At 36.6% G+C, this 21,144-nt stretch overlaps 1 long non-coding RNA gene across 1 annotated transcript in view; it reads left to right on the top strand.

The window, feature by feature from the left end:
- Positions 1 to 21,144, top strand: part of LOC105085615 (uncharacterized) — a 259,455-nt gene that overhangs the window by 196,095 nt on the left and 42,216 nt on the right. The window contains exons 11-12 of the long non-coding RNA XR_010382210.1: positions 6,168 to 6,364; positions 20,219 to 20,243. This is a non-coding gene — a long non-coding RNA (uncharacterized LOC105085615). The remainder of the gene's footprint in view (positions 1 to 6,167; positions 6,365 to 20,218; positions 20,244 to 21,144) is intronic.

A 21,144-nucleotide genomic window follows, 5' to 3' on the forward strand; every position in this document is an offset into this window, starting at 1 on the left:
TAAGATAGGAAAGAAAATGCCTTCTTTGATTTCTGTCTTTTTTAAAATTTCTTTTGATGATAGAAACTAGAAAGCTGATGGTTAAAATTATATAACAACACATTTGTGGTCAATTTCATATAATCAACACATTTTCCTAGTTCCAAGTGAAGTGTACTATTGAAGATGTAATTGTAATAGTAACTTAGTGTATATGCCTGCTATTATGTGAATCAGCTAATCTGTACAGTAATGCTCTGAAGTAAGTATTATGACCCTCATTTTATTATGAGGAATCTGGTGCTCTGAGGGTGCAAGGAAATAGCCACATTCACAGGGTCTATAACACATCAAAGCCCATCCTCATTTTAATCAATATATAATGCCGTTTCCCTGAAGAGGGAAGTCAGAATCATTCAATTTCTAAGAAACGTAGGACCTGCAGTAGACATATGGAGAAGTAGTGGGTAGAAGAAGAACTATGTTTTCTGCTAGTTGTGTTACACTGATTGACAGAACTAGAAGAATTCAGATACATATTTTTGACTTTTGGACAAGTTGCTTCCTGTTGATGTGTTATAGGATGCAACTTTAAATGTCTAAACATATAGTTTATTTAATTAAGAAAAATCAGTCAAATTGTTTGGTTTGAGGTAGATTTATTAGAAGGAGTAAAGGCAGTGTGCAAACAGCAGTGTATGGAATTAGATAGACCTGGATTTGCATTGTGGCTTTTCTTCTTGTGATAATTCCTAACCTATTTGTGTCTCATTTTCTTCTCCTTTAAAATGAGGATAATACTGCCTACAACCTAGAGTTGTGGAGGAAATTAAAAATCGTGCATTTGGTACATGATCATTATTGCTACCATCGTTGTTAGATTTTATATACACCTTATGACAACCACACTACAAAAGTTTGATATGTTTTTTCCCCTTTATTAATAGCATTATGGTGCATAAAATCCAATCATTATGATCAACAAGGTAGGTGGATTAAACTATTTAAAGTAGTCTTTGTTACTTTAGTACCTAGGAAGGTGTTTGTATTAGTTTCCTTGTATTGCTGTACAAGTACCACAAACTACATGGCTTAAAACAACAAAAGTTTATTCTCTCATCATTTCTGGAGGCCAGAAGTCTGATACCAAGGTGTTGGCAGAACCATGATCCCTCCAAAGATCATGGAGTACGAGGCTCCCTTGCCCCTTCTGGTTTATGGTTGGCTCATGGATGCATCACTCCAATCTCATGCCTTAAATGTTACAGGGATGTCTTCCATGCCGGTGTGTAAATTTTAGGGCCCACCCTACTCCAGTACTCATTTTAACTTAACTAATTACAGCTATACTGTCTCTGTTCCCATATAAGTTCACATTCACAGGTATCAGGGGTTAGGACTTCATCATAACTTTGGGGAGAACACAATTCAACTAATAATAATAATATATAAGTGATTTTCAAAAATTGCCAAATTAATGGCTCTATTTCAATGAATCTAGCATTCCCCCTTGTCGTTCTAGTCCATGAATCAACCTAACATGAAATCATCTTCACTCCATTTTTCACTCCTCCCTCACCCCCAGACCCCTGTGGTTATTTCCAGAGTGGCTATGGGCTTCCCTCAGACCATATAGTCTTCCAGTTGCTACCTTGCATCATGCATTCCCTGGACGATTCCTTTGTTTGGCACATACTAGAATATTTTTGCCCAAATTATTTACTTGATTGTAAGAATCACTAACACAGTTGTTATACTGTGTCATTTGCCAATGTCTGAGAATAGATTATATACAGATAAATTTTTATTCATCATCAAAATGATAATTTACAGACCTTCAGATGACACAAAAATTGATCAATTTCCTGGAATATTTAAAATATTCCACCATAGTCATATTTGTTAAGTCTGAAATATATTATACTCACATGCATACTGTAGGGGATATTATTGGTAAAGCCAGAGCTCGGTAAATCACAATGCTGCTACAAGGCAGTGTCTTTATCTATAAAATTTCCTGCTGTCCTTCCTTCTGTGATATAATTTTCTTATTCACTAATTTGTATATGTTGTGGAATAGATGTATATTTATTTACAGCTCCCATAAATTTGCCATACTTTCATAACTTTAGTACAGACTGCCAATCAGTGGCTCAGATAATTTTTTTGTACTAAAAAAAGTAAATTTCAAAACTAGTTCTGGAATAATTAACGATTATTGTCTCATGAAAATAAACTGTTAAGAAAAAAATTCTTTGTTCTTATGTTCAAAATATATTTTTGGTCTGTCAAGCATTTTCAGTGCCAAGTGAACTATTTTTTTTTCAATAAACTCATCCAACAGATATTTGTACCAGCACCATGGCAAGCATTTGAGAGTAATATAGATACATAAATCAGGGTCATGACCTCAAGGAGATAAGGTTCTAGGAGGGGAGAATATGATGGTATAAACTACCGATAGCTACTCACTACAAGACAGAATGAAACCAATGCTATACAGAAATGTGAGATGCTATATGTGAAACAGGAAAAAGTGGTTGTCCGATTCAGACAGAGGCTTCAGGTAGGAGAAAAATTTGGGGGTCTTTGCAGGATAAATGGAATTTCTAAAGGGGAGACTACTTCAGGAGAAGGTACAAGCATGGACTCAAGTACCCATTAAATTCATCAAATATCTATGAAATGGATTTTATGGGCAGTAATCTATGCTTGGTATTGAGGTGGCTACTGAGATGAATTAGAAAAAGGACTTGTTCTTAATGAATATGTACTCTTTACAAATATAAAATTCAGCTGAAATAATTGAGGAAAGAATTTTCTAGGGGCTGGATATAGATCCAGTTCGGCCAAAAAGACTGAATTCACAAAATCTTAATGTGATTTTCCAACTTCCTTTGCCTACCATATTGCAGCCTAGGTAGAATGTTTTATCATGAAAATTATTTGTTTTGGTTTACAGTGATGCTAAAGGGTGAGGGTGCATTATCCCAAAACAGACTATTTACTGTGTGGTTCAATTAATGTTCTCAAACATGGCTCACTGCGGTGTTTCTTTAACTTCTGTGGTTTTTTGCTTTTTTTTCTTCACTTTCAAGACAGACCTAAGCCATTATTCCTCAGCCCCACTCGTATGGTTCATTTATCTCTGTAAATCATTTTGTTTACAAATCTGTATTATTTGACATTTCTTGACTTATATGTCTGTCCCTGTTAGGTGGTCATTTCTTGTAGGATTCCTATTTAGCTTCATTTGATAAGAATATTTTTCAAAAAGTAAAATTATGACTCTCATACAATAAAAAATGAACATGTATCAGATATTTTTATTTAACTCAGTTACTGAGAGAACCAGTAGAAGTTCAAACTGGTTCAGAGGAGATTCCAGAGTATAGACATATAGCTAGGCCATTGAAAACATGAAAATGAATTTGCTAATAGATTCAAAACTGATCAATATCCACAGGGTGGAAATTAATTTAATCTCCATGGGCCAAATTGTGTTTCCGTGGACAAGAAGTATTTTCATTACTATCAGTTTTTTTTTTTTTTTTACAATTTACAGAATTGTAAGATCCAGTCCAAGAAAGGGCTCAGACATCTGTAGAATTAGAAACTTGGAAAGGTTTGCTAGAAAAATGCTCTGCTTTCTGTTGAAAGGACATACATGAATAAATCTTTTTGACCATTTCAAAAGTTTCAGAGGCTTCTACAATGACATGTATTTTTATACATCTTTGTTAGAGGTTTAGCCTCTTTCCTAATCAAGTAATGAGAATTCTACCTAAGGCAGCAATAGTGTAGCAAAAAGAACCTTTGAATTGGTACCAAAACAGTTAGAAATCTGTATTGGAGTCCCAGCTCTGTCATTAAGTAGTTATGTAATATCAGGCACATCTTACCTTCTTTGAACTGTATTCTTTTTGTCTGTAAAATATGGGGGATAATATGAACTCTGAAAACTTACTTTGAGAACACAAAATTTAAAATGTGCAAATGCTTTCTAAAGTATAAAGTGCTTATCTAAAAGTGAATTGCTATTTTTATGATATTTACTACCAGGTTTTTCTGTGGATGTACATTGCTTCTATTTTTTTTTTTTTTAATCCACTAGCGTACCATTAACTAGATTGCTGTGAGAATGATGCCTCTTGGGAAGGGAAAAAAAAAAAAATCTAACAAACGCTTCAGCATTTAACCCTATTTTTAACTCTGTAATAATCCTAGAATAACTACTCGCTTTTTTGGAAGTTTTCCAACTGAAATACCTGTATTAAAGCTTCAGGGATTTATCTTTTTCTTTACAGAAGGCTTCATGCTATGAGCAATACTTTTAAAGATGTCTAGGGCTCTAGCTCGATGTGCGCTCTAAATGAGGAGCACTGGGATATGAGTTTTATTCTGATCTACTTTTGAAAATATTTTAGTGAAGAGAATGATTTTCATAGATTTCCTCTTTATGCCGAGTTTAATAGAGGTCTTCACAGAGCAATCACTTCATTTAAAGAAGAAAATAGATTTTTGATCTATTGCACACCTGCTGGTTTCTGTGAAGTGCTGTTTTCTCTGGTGTATAGTTTTTATTTTTTTGGCTAGTTACTAATGTGAAAGGTATGGAGTTGATAATATGTTAAAGATTTTAGGTAAGAATTTAAAAGCTCCTGAGGCAGAAGACTCAAGCTGTAACTGCATGAGGGACTTTTGAAGGCTTTCATCTACAATAATCCTTTCATGGTAAGGTGATGAGTCAGAAAGGGGGAGTTGATGTGAAAAGAATTCAAAAGAAGATAAAGTAGAAAGAAGGCTGATAAATAACAAACACTAAACCACTGATTAGTTCACAAGCTTACTTTCAGGTCATAATAGTTGAATGTCATGGGTCTCCCACTCTCCTCTTCTTTCTTTTTCTTTTTTCCTTTCCCCTGTGTACCAACATCTATACTATTTCTCACTATTGACCAAAAAAAGAAGAGCAGTGTACGATGAAGTGGAAATTCAATTTAATCGATGAGAAAATGGAATCTTAATATCATTCCATGAAAGTGTTACAATAGAGAGAAGTGTAAGAAAGAAGTTAGTGAGACACGTAGTCAATCGTCATTCTGTCCCCCATGGATTCTCAGTGCATGTGCTCCAAAAAGATCCAACTGCACCGCACCCTAGCTTAGTCCTTGTAGACAACTCCCTGAACTGAGTTATCCTAATAAAGAAAAGAATGGAAATAGTGACTCTAATAGAATGTAAGACATCATTTTCCCTTTTGTCTCAGATTTTTAACAGATTCTCCAAGTCATTTCAGCAGGTGTGAAACACCCTCCCATACTGAAGAGGAATTTCAGGTTACCTATGAAAGATGTTGAAAGAAAGTCTGAAACCAGTTATGCAAGTCAGGCTTCATCACTCACCCCCTGCAGTAAAGGAGATGGCATGGAATGTATTGGAGGTTCGATAAGGCTGTTGAGAGAATCTGTTTGGAGAGTATAAACGTACTGTGTGGTTCCCCATTCCTTGGTGAAGGGCGGGTTGGCAGACTGGGGAGGCCAAGAGAAGTTCTGGCATCAACTAACACTCAGAAAATATCCACAACGTACCACCACACAGGCACAAAATTGCATTTCTGTCTTTATTATGTCTAGTGTTTTGCTGAAAAGTAATTAAATCCTTTTGGGATTCTGTTCCTAACAGTTACACAGGACAATACTTTTTCAGCAAAATGAAACTTAATAGGTATATTTTTGTAATTAAAAACTTACTTGAAGTGTCTAGTCAAGGATAGGGATTCAATTAGTATTTGTGGATTTATGAATAGACATTGGAGTTTAGATGGAACTGACAAACTGGCAGGATGGCCCCAGGGAAATGTATTTTTAGGGGATTAAGGGGCATCTAATGAAGGAACTTGTCTTAGGGGAAGAAGTAACCAGGAATGAATATCTAAACCTTGTAACAAAATTGAAGTCCTCAGACAAGAATCTTGAGAAAAATGCCAATTGCTATCAGAGTTCCTGCTAGCTATCTTGGACTTACATCTGGGTCCCAGAGAAAGAAGGGACTGTAAATAAAAATGAAAGATAAGTTTTACACAGCTCTGAAATGCTCTGGGGGACCCTTTAAAATAGTACAATACCAAAGAGAATTCTATTCTTCTTGCTGACAACACTCTCACCTCTCTCCTGTCCTTCCTCTAGCATGGTGTGGACCGACATGACGCTTCAGCATTCTGAAGCCTCAAAGGAGAGATACCAATCCTGCTGAAAGCTGGACTGGAAACAGCCCCAAGTGGGTGAGCACTCATGCTCCTGGAAACCGTGCACTGGGCAGAAAACAGAAGAGTTTCCCTGGTGACCAGCAGAATGTTCAGACATTGGAGAATTCCACTGGAGAGGTACAATGTTGGGTACAGGCATGGCTTGAAGGATTTCTGGGGACTTGGCAGAGGGCTATAGACAGTAGATCAGTGAAAGAATTGGCATACTACCGTTACTTAGTTTAAAGTGGACTTTCACATACCCCATGGAGTCGTGAGGAATGTGGAAATGCTGTTTACAGAGAGGAAACTCATTTATTTTATGAACCTGATTATTTTTCAAATCTCTCAAAGAAGTGAGGAGGTTTAGCTGGCCATATAAGAATTTATTTTAGCAGCATGAAAAATAAATTAGTTATGTGGGCTGAAATATATGCACAATGTGAGAATTGTGAGTTAAGTTTTACTTGGGACAAAAGGAGGATTATAGCCTGGAAGCCAGCATTTCAGATAGCTCTGAAGAACCGCTCTGAAGAGTTGGGGGGAAGGTCAGTATATATGTGATTTTGGAGAAGGGGGTACGTGCAACCAAGTACACATTTTTGTAGAAATGTGAATGTGTGCTGCTAGTCTCCTGAAGGTTCCTGCTAGTCACAAGGAGCAGGTGGCTTCATTAATGATTTTAGTGCTTTTCTAGATATAAGGAGATGTAAGAATTGGGGCTCTTAAAATTATCTCCTGAAAATAACTATCTGAATGCTTGTTCTGCAAGCTTTTCCCAGAGCACAGAGGGCCTCATTCCTGATCTCCACCCTGAACTCCTTTCAGGGTGTGTGGGAGGTCGGCGGCAGCAGTGGCTCATGATTTAATCCTTGTAGAGACAGATGGCAAGTGCCAATGTTTATTTGGCAATTTTTAGTTATTTTGTGCCATCTTTCCACAATATTTGCATGGTCAAAATTCCATTTCTTATTCCACAAAAGAGGATTTATAAGGCAATGAAATCCTGAAAATACAGTCTATCTCAGCCTAATGTGCCACTAGATGGTTTAAAAAGAAAAAAAAGAAAAGAAAAGAAAAGGGAAAAGGCTAAAACAAGCAACCGTGGCTCCTTGCCCAGTGTTTTATTTCCTGGGAAAAAGCTGTTGGAGATCAACACCTGCACATTTTCCAACATGATCTCACTTCATAATGGGTGTTTGGTGAGGGTGCTGTGGTTCCAGGTGTCCTTGTCTTTCCGTTTCCTGGCATTTGGAAATGTATCATTTCCATGACAAATGATTGCACCGGTTTTGGCAGGGAAGGGCCATTCTGCTGTGAGAAGATATGAAAAGGGGGCCTGTAGCTGAGGCCACTTCAGCATAACTCCTGTCTGCTTGGCTAGATCCTTTTGGACTTTGTGGGGTCGAGGTCCTGAATATATTGGTTCATACTGCAGCTGTGGCAATAAACAGCAAGCTAAGAAATTTCTGCTACCCTTTGAGTTAAATCCTCTTTTAGGTTAGTCATCCAGCTTCTGCTATATAAATGGAAGAGACTATTTATGAAAAACTTAAAGTGGGTCATTGATGACATATCTTAATATTCCTCTAGTTCTTTTGAAGTATTTATGAAAATTGAAATACCAGCCCCCATGGAACTGATCAAGTTTTGCACATATATAATCCATTCTTAACACTTTCCTTTCCAAAAATCTGTACTGCAGGCTGAAGGAAAACCAAACCAAACCAACCAACCCCCCCATAAACAAACATACAAACAAACAAAAAGGCAACCTTTGTATTGAAATTGAAATCGATCAGGTACGCAAGTAGTATCTCCTCCTCCCTCCCCCCGTCACCCACTTCTCCACTACTACTTTGCTTCAGTGTAAATGCACAGAACAAAACTGTGTAGAGAATATTTATGAAAATACACTCTCTTGGTCTTTCATTAAATTTACAGAGAGGTGAGGGCAGAGCTGTTTGCAAATGATCTTTTCTATGTGAGTAGTTGAACAAGGGAAAAAACAGGCAAAATGGATGGAGACATACATGGGTGAGAGTTGGAACAAAGATATTTTAAAAGTTACATTTGAAGTCATAAGAAAAGAACGGATTCTCCAGCTAAAATGCTAGTCAGGTGATACTATTTGCAATCTTCATTTACTAAGTAAATCTTACTAAACCCTTACCAAGTACAAGCTGCTGTTTTGAGCACTGGGAGTAAATTTTCTGTCCTCCAAGAGCTTATGAACTTCCTGGGGAGAGAAAAGTTCTATGCACATGAAACAGCTGACAATGCAGGTTAAATGCCTTTAAGAGTTTATCTAAATCCAAACTTAACTTAAAGGCCCATAAATGTATATTTCTAACCAACATTTATTTTCTAAGTTTCAAATATCCACCGGTATACTCAACATCTCCACCTGGATGTTGCAAGGGCCCATCACATTTAACATGCTTAAGAACTAGCTAGTTATTTTCTAATGAAAACTGATTCTGTTTCAACATTTATTATCACACTAACTGATTTTACCATGCATCCACCTGCACAAAACAAAAATCCTGTGTTTCTTTGTATCAGCTATGATAGCTCCTTTCTCACTCCTGTATCTAATTCATCACCAATTCTTTTCTTCTGTTAAACATCTTAACTCTGAACATGTCTCCTTCTTCAGTGCCACCATTCCACTCCAAGCTGCGATCTTTTATTATATAGATTTCACTGTTGACCTAGAAACTGGTCTTTTTCCATCCACTTTGGACTCTTCCCCATTCTTTCTCCATTCTACAGGCAGAGTGATTTTTTTCCAAAATGCAATTCCTATGTTCTCTCTCTAAAGGAAATCTTTCAATGTCTGACATGCTCTTAGGATGAAGATCAAATTCTTAATAAAGTAGATGGGTTGATTTTTCTTAGGAACAAGAGACAGAAAAGGTGGCTCAAACTAGCTTAAGCAGAGATTTTTCAACCACGTTTATTTAGAAGTCCAGGAAAGAGACTCACTTCAGGCACAACTTGAAGCACCTGTTTCCCGTCCTCCACCCAGCAGAGCCTGGATGTCATAGGCTCCCTGCAACCCTCATTTGATGTTAATAAGAAATAACTATTTGCCATTTTAAGCCACTGATATTTTGAAGGTTTTCCCCCAGAGTTTAACCTAGAGAAAACTGAATGTAGAATCCAGTTCCAAAAGTGGGATATCTATAAATATGTTTCTGCCATAACAATACACCCCCCAAATATATATATACATTTATGGCACAGGCTATAGGGGCGCGCGGGGGGGGGGGCAGTGAGAACACTGTCATAGAGGCTGGGAAAAAGGAGACCACAGGGTTCTATTGTGAAATATTTGGTAAAATGATCATTTGGAAGGCAGAATATATATCTTTGAGCTTTAGGTAAAAAAGGTTTTGAGCAAAGTAATGGCAGGTTCTTCAAGTAAGAAAGGAGCTTAGGGAAAAAAAAGTGTCTCCTAAGTGAGAAAGAAGGGAGAATACAGAAACTTAGAGACTTACAGAGTTGAAATGCATTGGTTCTTCACCTCGGCTATTAAAAGATTTTGTAAGTGAGGTCAAACCCAAAGGTAACAACCAAATCGAGGGTATGGTCATAGAAACATAACCTCTGGACAAGGACTAAATCAAAGGAATAAAAGTCAAAATGTTCCTTAAGTCTGATTTTATTACATGGACTTCAGTAAATCCTTTCAGTTCGACAAAATTTCTCAAAGATGAGAGTGCACTGCTGTTGTCTCTTGGAAACTTGATAAACACAAAGGAAGGAGAGTTGACAGAGTCATGTCTCAGAAAGAATTGTAAGGTTGCCTGTTGTCATGTGGAGCGGACTAGAATCAAAGAGATAAAAACTGGCAAGTTTTTGAGAGAGACATATCCCCAAGGTGTTGTGTATCTTGATTAAAAAGACTATAAATGTTCTAGACATAAAATTTCCCTTAGTCCCCAGCTCTCTACAGGTAGGAAAATCGATTCAGTGGCAAGGATAGCACAGCCCAATGCCTTCTCAACCTCTAGCCAAAGAGAGTATCTCCAAAGACAGAGTGGTTAATTCTATGGGACAGAAGTGGAACTTTGTCAAGAAACACTCCCTAAATTAGGGCCAATCTCACATTTGCCTGGTGGGATTTCAGGATTTCTAAGGACTAGTGATTACTGTGAAAATTTATTTTTTCTATTTCTATGTGAATATTCATTGCGATTATCCTGTCCTTGTTCCCTCACTGTACTTTGGGTATGTAGGGGAGTGGATAACTGTCTTTTTATTTGAAAGTTCTTTGATTCAAGGGAAACACTAACAGCATCTAATTTGGATCACAAGATCTTGGGCTTTGATCCTATTTTTGCTGCAAGAAAAAGACATTTGAATGCTTTGAGGACGGAATTTTGCCTGAAGTTTGGAGATTAATACTATGGTAGGTTGTATTATTGGTTTACAATCATTCGTTCTCTCCTAACATTTGCCACCCCTTCCTGGTACCACTGTCTTTGGGGTTGGCCATGTGGCACACTTTTACCAATTTGATGAACACTTGTGACTTCTGACAAATCTGAAAACAAGTTTAACTGCCGCTGAATGACTTGCCTGGGGTCCTCCTGCTCTAGCACTCCCCCCATGAGCACTTTTCCCAGGTCGAAGCCCCTCCTTCAGCTCAGATTCTGGTTGAAAAGACGTATGAAGCCAAGCCTCGCTCATCCAAAGCAGAGCACAGCCAGAGTCACAACTGAGCTGTGTACCTCATGTAATGTGCCTGAGAAATGAATGGTTATTACATGACGAGGTTTTAAAACACTGCTCTTAATACTGTATGACCCAGAAAATACTGATTTCATAAATTTTAAACTTTCATAAAAGGAGAAAATTGTTATAATAGAATACTAAATGATAACAGCAGGGTATAAATTTGTATGTACAAAATGATTCCAATTATACAGAAAAATATTGAGAACTATATGTGTTTGTTACATGTCAGAAAAACACTAAAACTTAAACAATGGTTATTTTTAAAATAGTAGACTTAAGAGAGCTTTGAGTCTTTGTATTCAGATCTAGTTTTGATCCTGTTCAGCCACTTCCTAGCTATATGATTTGAAGTAAACAATTTAATTAGTCTTCCTTTGACCATATCTATGTCTGCCTCACTGGGGTATTGTACAATTAGGTAAAATATGAATGTGTATTAATACGTGTGAAAAATTAGCACAGTACTTCAGAGTAAGCTGTAAATAAATGTTAGCTATTATTTTTGTTATTTTGGTATTGTCATCATGATAATTTCCTGTATTTCCCATTTATTATACTGGGTATATATTAGTTTTAGTCAAAAAAATCAAAACCATAAAGGTAGAAAAATTAAACTACCAGGTTCTAATATAAAAATATCATACAATGCTAAATAGCCTCTTAATGATAAGGAATGGCATGCAGCCGAAGGAGCAGTGAGCAGCCAGCAGACAGGCACAGGGCAGAAGCACGCCCAGTGCAGAAGCATGCCGGAGCTGCCCTGATGAACAGGGTATGGTCATCAGAGAAGCTGACTGATTAATCTCTGTGTATTGTAAAAAGTAAGTTGAAAGTGACCTAGAAATGAGAAAAAGGACAGAGTTGTCATTGCAAAAGATATTTCTCTCTGGAAACTTAAGAACATTTTTTGTACCCAGTGGGATGCAGTTTGATGAAGTCCTGGCTTGTGTGCTGGGAAAAATACCTAATAAAGACTTGATGCCTGCAGAGAGGGAACAGGCTGAAATCTAAGGTTTTCCACCTCTTTAATGGCAAACAGCCCAGAAACTATGACTTTTTAGCAGAGTTAGAGGATATCTTAAGTACAGATACTTACAAGGTCTGTAAGATCAGAAAGGTCTTCTGAGGTCAAAGCTGTCAGAAACTTGCTCGGTCAGCAGTGAATAAAACAGACCCAGAGAATTTTTTTTTTGATAAGAACTAGAACATAAATATAAGTTATAAGTACATTCAGAACCTAAAGATTGTGATAAACATCAATTTTTATAAATTATTTTATAATGCAATATATTCAAGAGCAAGAAGCATGCTTTTAAACATGACTTTTATACTAGGTATTGTAAACAGAATGCTAAACAAGGAGTCATAAAACCATTTAATTCGGCTCCTAACTAGCACCATGACTCTGTATGTGATATCATCTTGGGATGTCAGATGCTTCATTTATATGAAATTGTGGTTGCATTGCATAATCTTTTATGTCCCTTCTCTTTCTAACCTTCTTATATTCTTTAATTTCTGCAACATCTTGATACTGAGGCATATTTCACTGAACATTAATATATAACAACAAATAATTGATGCCTAAAAATAGACGTTTTCAAAACTGAAGGATGATATTAAACACAGTTTATAGGATTCATATGAGAATGTACCTCAATGAATTTTCGAAAGTGGACAACACTGTAATCCTCACTCAGATCAAGAACAGAATATTATCAGCAACCCAGATGTTCCTCTCATATCCCCTTAAGTCACTACCTTTTCCCAAGGGTAGCCGCCATCCTGTGCTACCATAGCAGAAATTATTTTTGTCTGTTCTTGAACTTCATAAAGATGGAATCATACAGCGTGTCTTTTTCTCAGTCTGGCTTTCTTTACTCAGTATTATAGCCATCAGATTTTAACAAAGACATTTAAAACAACAAGCAGGTAATATTTTAGTGGAGGAAGGCACAGATGGAAAATGGATGCTTAACTGAATTGTTAAAATCTAAACTCTGTAATCTAAAAATGTATTATCCTGTAGTGGCTGTTTTCTCACATGGTAGAAATTGGTCTCACATAAAACAAAGACTAAGCTAAGTAGCTGAAGCAGACAACTTAGTCCATTCTCTCAATTTGTATAAGCAAAGTTTTATTAATTTAAAATATCTTCTGAAACTATTTGAAATTAAATTTTCCTCAATTTAAGAAACTTATTGCTGTTTTGCTATGTGGAATATGCAATATTAGGCGGCAAGGCTAAGCCGCAAGGTCAAAGATACGATTTCCATTCTTCATGTGAGCTTACAAAGTATTTTAAATCAAATTCTTTCTGTCTGAGTAGAATACATGATTTGATAATAGAATTATACGTTTCAGTAGAAGTTGAAGAATTATTAAACATAAATAGAAAAGAGATTTGATAACTTGCTGGGGAGTCAAGGGAAATAGTTTAAAACTAAATGGAAGATTTAGGGAACTCGAGAATGATGCTGCTCAAGCTAGAAAATGGAGATCGTAATGGAGTTTAAAAGATGGAGAGTGCAAGCAGGGGGTGATGGTGGCTAAACTAGGGGATTATGCTTTCCAATCAAAGGGGATAACCTAAGCAAAAAAAAAAAAAAGTTTGTCAGTTATCGATTACTTTATAACAAACACTCCAAGAAGAAATTCCACCTGTGGACTGCAGCATCTGTCTGCTCCTGCCCAAAAGCTCCAGCCTGCAGGCCTGCCTACAAATTTCAGACCTGACACCCTCCACAATCACATGAGCCAATTCCTTGAAATAAATCTCTTTTTATATATATATATACACAGACATGTGTATATACATACACATGTATATACATAATTTTTATTTATATGTATATATATATGAAATTATAAAATGTGTTTGCCTGATATACCTGACCCTCCCCTGGTGCTGTTCTGTGGGGAAGGATGGTACACTGGGGAGCTTGCATTTATTTTTGCCTCTTGTTTACATTATATCAGTGAGTGAATAAAGACTTCATTGTTACTTCCAAAAAACAAAAACAAAGCAAAAGTAAGAACAAAAAATATTCCAAAATGTAGTGGCTTAAAACTTACTTCACTGATGTACTTACCGTTTGGGCAGGGCTTACCTGGTATGGCTTGCCTGCGCCGCCTGAGGTTTTAACTGGGGTAGGTGCACTGTCAGTATGGCTCCCTCTCCTGGTTGGAAGGTAGGTGCTTAAGGCCGCTGGCAGCTCAGCTGGGGCTGTGGGTCAGAGGGATCTCTGTTGGTGGCAGCAATCCAAAAGTGAACATTTCAAGGGCACAAGGCAGAACTGCAGGGCATTTTTATGATCTAGCCTTGGAAGTTACATGACATCACTTCCACCGTGCTCTAGTGTTTGGTGTGGTCACAAGAGCCCACACAATTTCGAGGAGCAAGTGCATAGACTCTACCTCTTGATGAGTGAGTTTCAAATTTCCAGAAAACATGTGGCAGAGAATAGAATGGTAGTTGTTAGGGTCTGGGGGCTGGAGTAAATGGGAAAAGTTTGGTAAAAGGTTGCAAACTTTTATTTATAATATGAATAAATTCTGATGATTATCTATCTATCTATCTATCTATCTATCGTGTGCATAGTGTGGTGACTATAGTTGATAATACTGTCGTGTATAATTGAAATTGATTGGTTAAGAGATCTTAAGCATTAAGTAGATCTTAAGTAGATCTTCATCATTTAGTAGATCTTAAGTAAAGCTTAGGTAGACCTTCCTGCCATACACAAAATGGTAAATATGTGAGGTTATGAATGTATTAATTAACTAGAGTGTGAGAATCCTTTCACAATTTGTACATATTATCAGATCGTGTTGTGCATATTAAATATATTACAATTTCAAATTGTCAGTTATGTCAATGATTCCTCAGTAAAGCTAAAGAAAAGAATTAGAAAACATGCGGGACAGGAGCTATTTTTGTGACTGTCTTTGAAAAATAAAATATGCCCCTGATGCCACTGTCTGTCCTCTGGCCACAATAAATATCACCTCTTCACGTACGCAAAATATCTCACCTTCTCCCACAAATCCCCCACATTCTCATCGTATTATGGGATAAGGTTCACACTCAGACTTGAGGTTTATTAGTTCCATGTGTACCATTTTTTTAAATTAAAAGTCAGTGAACTAAAGAGATAAACTATGACCTGTTCATACCCTCAACATACAATGATAGGACAGGCATGAGACAATCAGTATACACACTCCTGCTCAAAACAAAGGGAAACAGGGGGTTCACAGCTGTCACTGGTCCATGTCAATCCTAAAACCCAACTGGACACATATCACCAGTTTCTTGATTACGGATAATTACTACTCTGAGTGTTGTTCTCTGGGCTCTGGGCTCTGGGCTCCACTGCCTAAGATCTTATTTCATCCTTTCTTTTTCCATAAAAGCAAACATGCAAGCAAAAATCAATACAAACTGAGTCTGAAACTGAGTCACCTTCTCATTCTACTTCAGGTTCATAAAATGACAGAGATTCAAAGGCATTTATTCATTTTGTACTGTGTCACTTTTAGTGCAGTGGCTTTAGTACAGTGTGCTGGCAGGACTTCTACCAACATATTTCTCTTAAGGTGCTGTGAGTTATTCTGTGAGTCTTATTGTGGTTCCCTCCACAAGATAAAAGTCACAACCTTATGAGACTGTTGTGAGATAAAATCATGAAAATTCTGAGAAGCTCTGTAGTTTCCTGGAGAGCATCTGTAAATCATCCCCTTATAATCTTTAAAGGGCCGTTTGTCTGAAAGGCTCTGTGAGTCCCAACCTTATAGATGTCTGAGGTCTTAGAAAAGGATCTTAGATTCCCACTCAGGAGTTGATCTTTGGCCTAAGGCCCTTTCTGAATATGAGAATCATTTGTCAGAATTGTCTAAGAATGAGAAATAATTTTATTTTTTAATCCAGTACATCTTGGCTTTTTTACGTTAAACATTTTCTCCTTAGTGCATATCTATCCTCTTGTTTTGTCAGAAGCAGTGAGAAAACTGTAGGTGTAGCTTTCAAATATTTTGCCTGGAAGTGTGCTCGGTTATATCATCACATTCATTAAGGACATTTCCTAGTATCTAGTGTCACCTTTCTGGCAGGTGACAGAACCACCAAGGTTTCTGCCACATCTTAACACAGATTTCCTTCTCTTCAATTTTCAATATCATCTTTCTTACTTTGAGTTTTCACCGAGAGCCTCCGTGAAGCCCTTCAGGGACTCAGAGGTGACTAGCACCCTCCTCAAGGCCCTTCCAGCTTCTGCCTGCCATCCAGCCCCCAAAGCTCATTCCACATTTGAGGATTTTTAGGGCGGCACCCGAGCTGCAGGTGCCCACACCTGTAACAGCTCATACTCCTGCACAATAAACCACCACAACATTTTATTACCACGCCCATTCTATGCATCAGAAATTTAGGGAAAGCCTAGATGAACGGTCCTTGTTGGAGTCTCTCGGGCAGTTGTGGTCAGGGAGTGACTGTAGCTAAGCTGGAGTAGGTGGGGGCCGGTCAGGCATTTCTCTCTCCTCACACAGTCACAGGGATTCTGCGTGTGTGCTCTCCTGTGGGGTAGTTTGGGTTCTGTTCCCACGTGGCAGCCTCAGGACTTTAGCATGAGTGTCTCAGTGAGCAAGGTGAGAGACTCGGTGTAAAGGATACTAGACCATGAATACTTAGTAACGCTCATCATCAGTTCTAATGCCCAAATTTATAAAATAGCTCCCAAATTCTGGGGGCTATATGAGGCATTGGGAATATCCAGGTAAGACTAAAACATAGATCCTTTATTTGAAGAGTTTGCATTCTATTAAAGGGACACACACATAGACAGATGACAGTACAGCATGATCAGTGTTCAAGGAAATGTTTATGCAAAGTGCTGTCAGAGATGAGGGCATAGAAGGAAATTTAGTTTTGTCTTAAGGGCTGGCTTCCAAGAAGAGGGGATATTCAAGGATAATTTTAAGTTATTAAGCAGAGAAAGGGAAAAAAGAAAGAAGAAATGCACTATAAAATAGTCATGAAGTGCATGCTATGTTCAGTAAGCTGTGAGTAGGTTAGGACTGCAAAGTTAGAAGAAGTGGTATGGGTGCTGTAAAAAAGTGGATAGGTAGAACCAGTTTAGGAAGTGCCCTCAACAACATGCTAAAACGTTTGAGGCTTTTGACCAGGAGTTTTCAGATTCTTTTGCTTAAATTCTTAGGCTACATCAGAGGTGCTCCAGGATGGAGAGAATAAAATTCTGTAGGCAAAACTCTGGGCCCTCCACTCTCTATCACTCCCATCCCTGCTTTGGCCCAAGAAATTCTCTTTTTATCTATGGAATTCATTGCAGAGAAAATGATAAAGACCATTGCTAACATGATAAAATAAACTGATAGTCACTGCCATATGCAATGAAAAACCATCAAGTTTTAAAGAAGGGGAATGAGGTTCTGAATTATGTGTTTTAAAGGGCTGTTCTCATGCTCTTGTGGAGAATATGCAGTGTGGAGAAAGCAGACATGTCAAGCAGGGACATGAGTCAGGAGTCTGGCAATTTGAAAAAGCTGCAATTAAAGGCAGTGGTGGTGTAGATTTCATAAATGCACTTAGTGCAGAAAGACATTGGATGCGAATAAAAAAGGGGAGGTGTAGCCAAAGGATGATGAGTAAGAAAAACTGCAAAATATACTCTGATGCAAATAAAATAAGAAAAGCAGGTTTGGAGTTTGAGGAAGATAATGAAATTGATTATGAACATGTTAGTTTGAGGTATTTTCAGAACAATACTCAGTAAGCTGTTCAAAATACGTATTGGGGGATAAAGCAGAAGTTAGAAAACCTTCAGTAGAATTCAGCCAAAGACCTGGGAGTAGATGACGTCCCAACAGGACATGTGTAACAAAAAAGAAAAGTGAATCAAGACTGAACCCTAAGGAGTCAAGCCTTTAAGAGCTAGTGAAAAGAGAGTAAAGATAAATAAATAAATAAACAACTAAGAAACATAGAGAAAGAATCAGGAAAGATCAAAGAATCCAAATTAAAACAGAGCCTGAGAAAGAAGTAGTCAACAAAAGCAAATTCATCAGAGATGAAATAAGAAGCCACTAGACATTGGAGTGAGAAAGTCATTAGGGAGTTTTGCAAAAAGCTTCAGTAGAAATGTAGGAAAAGAAGATTTGATGGGCAATTTCTGAGCCTTCTTATTTTGATTCATCCTGTATTTTGTATTACTTGTTGGATTGACTTTTATTGATTTACAAATACAAGTGCAGAAATTAGCTCTGTTAGAAGTCCTCAAAGAAGTAAATAAAATAAATAGCACAGAAAAATTACTAAATTTCAAAATGTGCAATTAAAATTTACATTTAAAATAAATTTCTGAGAATTTTCAAGTTTATTTTTTTCATAAAAATAGTTCCATAATGAAATATTGAAAGAGCATACTATGTAGCTGAAAAAAAAGTACATGGAATAGTAAACACGGACATTCTGATAAATTGCTAGATTATAATAAAAGGAAAATATCCTTTGGGCCTCTAGGAAAAATCACTTGTAAGTGAGAAAAATTAAATTATTATTAGACATTTCAATAATACTACATTTGTGCCAAAGGACAATGAAATAACACATTTAATACTCTAGGAAAGAAAATATGAGCCAATGACTTTATATCCACTGCCTTTTAAATGAAAAGTATATTTTTATAAATATACAAGTACATAGTATTTTCACAATCACTTCCTTAGGAAATATTATTTCCAAGCAAATTTTCTGAGAAATCTTAAAAGAATTAGATCAGAAAAGACATCAGCATGCATAATGGTGATGAACATAAAAAATAATTTTCCTTCAGAACAGAGATTAAGTAATGATTATTAAAAAGACACAAGGGGTTATAATAATGGTTATAAAAGAGTAAATTATGACAAACTTATATACTCTGATAATATAGAAAGATTATTTTCATAAAAAATAAGGGAGAGAATTGAATGGAAGTTAAAATAAACTTTTGATTGCTTTAAGGTTATTAATTGAGACTAAAATTTATTAGTTTATATAAGATGTTACGGGAAAGGGAAGGGAGGGGAAATAATTGGTTAATAGCTAATTTCCTTATTGCTCATAGGAGGGTACCAATACATAATGAGAGGAACAAAAGATTATTGACTTTATATAGACTTATTAAGACAAAAATAAATATTTAAATAAAAGTAAAAACCCTCCTATAGATAAAAGTAAAGGTTGGGTAAATAAATAAGCTATGTAATAAAATGATTATACAAACTAAATAAGATTATTAACACAGAACAAATATGACAATCATATCAATAAGTGCAAATGAGCTTGACGAACCTAGTAAGTAAAAATATTTTTATATTGCTTAGCAAGCAGCATATTGGATAATAAATTGGCAAAGGGATTCAGAAGGGACCAGTCAAATGAAATATGGTATGTCCAACAATGAGACAGGGCAATAGGATGGTGTGGATGACATATAATTCTATGCAGATAATTTCTAGTTCGTCTGAGGTAACCACTATTTTGAGTCTTATATTCAATTTCTCCTTTATTGATTTATTTTATAGTATAATTCTTCATTGCACCTATGTGTATTACTTTAGAGCACATTTTTGAATTTTAATTCTTTTCGTTTATTTAAAAATCATGTAGTATGTCTTCTTTAGGCCTTTCTTTTCACCTCTGTTAATGCCAGCATTTTTGTGGGTCTAGTTCATTTGCTCTGACTGCTCTGTAATAGTTGTCTGTGTGTGTGTGTGTGTGTGTTTGTGTGTGTGTGTGTGTGTGTTGTGTGTGTGTGATTGTTTGCATAAACTTATTCATCCTCTTTTCCATTGTTACCCACGTGGGTTTATTCTAGGTTTTTCCTATTGTGAATAGTGTTATTGTGGATGGATATTCCTGTACCTACATGAAGCAGGGAAATATTCTCATGTTTTTTCACCTGGTTAATTAGGTTTTCCATCTTATTTTATCACTCATTTGACCTGCCAACTCTGGCTTATTCCAAGCTCCATACCCTCATCGGCCAGTGTGTGGGCCCTCTTTCTGCCCCCTTGGTCTATTTCTGTCAATACTGAAAAACAGCTTAATAACTATGGTTTCATAAGCGCATTTCTCCGCTCTAGGGTCCCACCCTCCTATCCAAGATTCAATATTGAATATAACTGTCATTTCTTCTTAGTTTCCTACAATTTTCAACAGTTCCTCAGCTTTCTTTTGTCTTTCAGGATCTTGGAAACTGTTGAAGCACTGGTAAGTTAGTTTTCAAATTCTCTCAATTTGCATTTGTCTGATACTTTGCTGAAATTAGACTGTGGTTGTGCTATTTTGGCAAATATGCCCTAGGAATGATATTGTGCTTTTCTGACTGCATCATGTCACAGAGTTCATGATGATGATGTCATTACTGGGGATGTTGTCACTGGTAACTTGGTCAAGGTGTCTTCTGTGGGCTTCCTCTACTGTAGCATTGCTACCTAACACTTTTTATTTAATAAATTTTTGGGAAGAGATACTTTTATATGATGCAAACCTCATTTGTCCTCCAGTTTGCACCAACTAGCTTTAGTGTCCATCAATAGATCTGGTCTAATATTATTTTTACTGTGTTATTTGCTTAATGCTGATTTTCCATTTTCCTCCCATGTTTATTAATTAAAATTCTATTATGAAGAAGCACCATTCCTTATTTCCCAATTGAGTATTTATTTATATGAGTATGGATGTGTGACTATTTCTTTTAGTCTATGGGTTAAATTTCAGTACTATCTTCATTTATTTTGATGCTAAAGGTGTTCCAGTTTGGACTGTTAGAAGTGCCTTAAGGTTGGTTTCTGTGTTCCTTTGACAAGCCCTTATGTTTCTTTGAGCATTTTCTTATTTTCTGGAACCAGGCTTATTATTTTTCCTGCCTAGTCCTGGAATTAACCACTTCTCCAAGAAGCTCCAGTTCCATTTATTGGTGAATATTTAGACACCAAGATACAGATGCTGTATATATTTGGAGGCTATTTTGAAATTGAGAATTGAATCATATATTAAAAAGCAAGAATCACACTTCTCAGAAAAAGATACTTTTATTCTGAAAGGCACATGGAAACTGAAAATGAGGGAGATTCAGATCTATACACACTGAGACCTATGTTCTTTGAGT

This window comes from Camelus dromedarius, chromosome 9, assembly GCF_036321535.1.
Source record: "Camelus dromedarius isolate mCamDro1 chromosome 9, mCamDro1.pat, whole genome shotgun sequence".
Classification (NCBI taxonomy): domain Eukaryota; kingdom Metazoa; phylum Chordata; class Mammalia; order Artiodactyla; family Camelidae; genus Camelus; species Camelus dromedarius.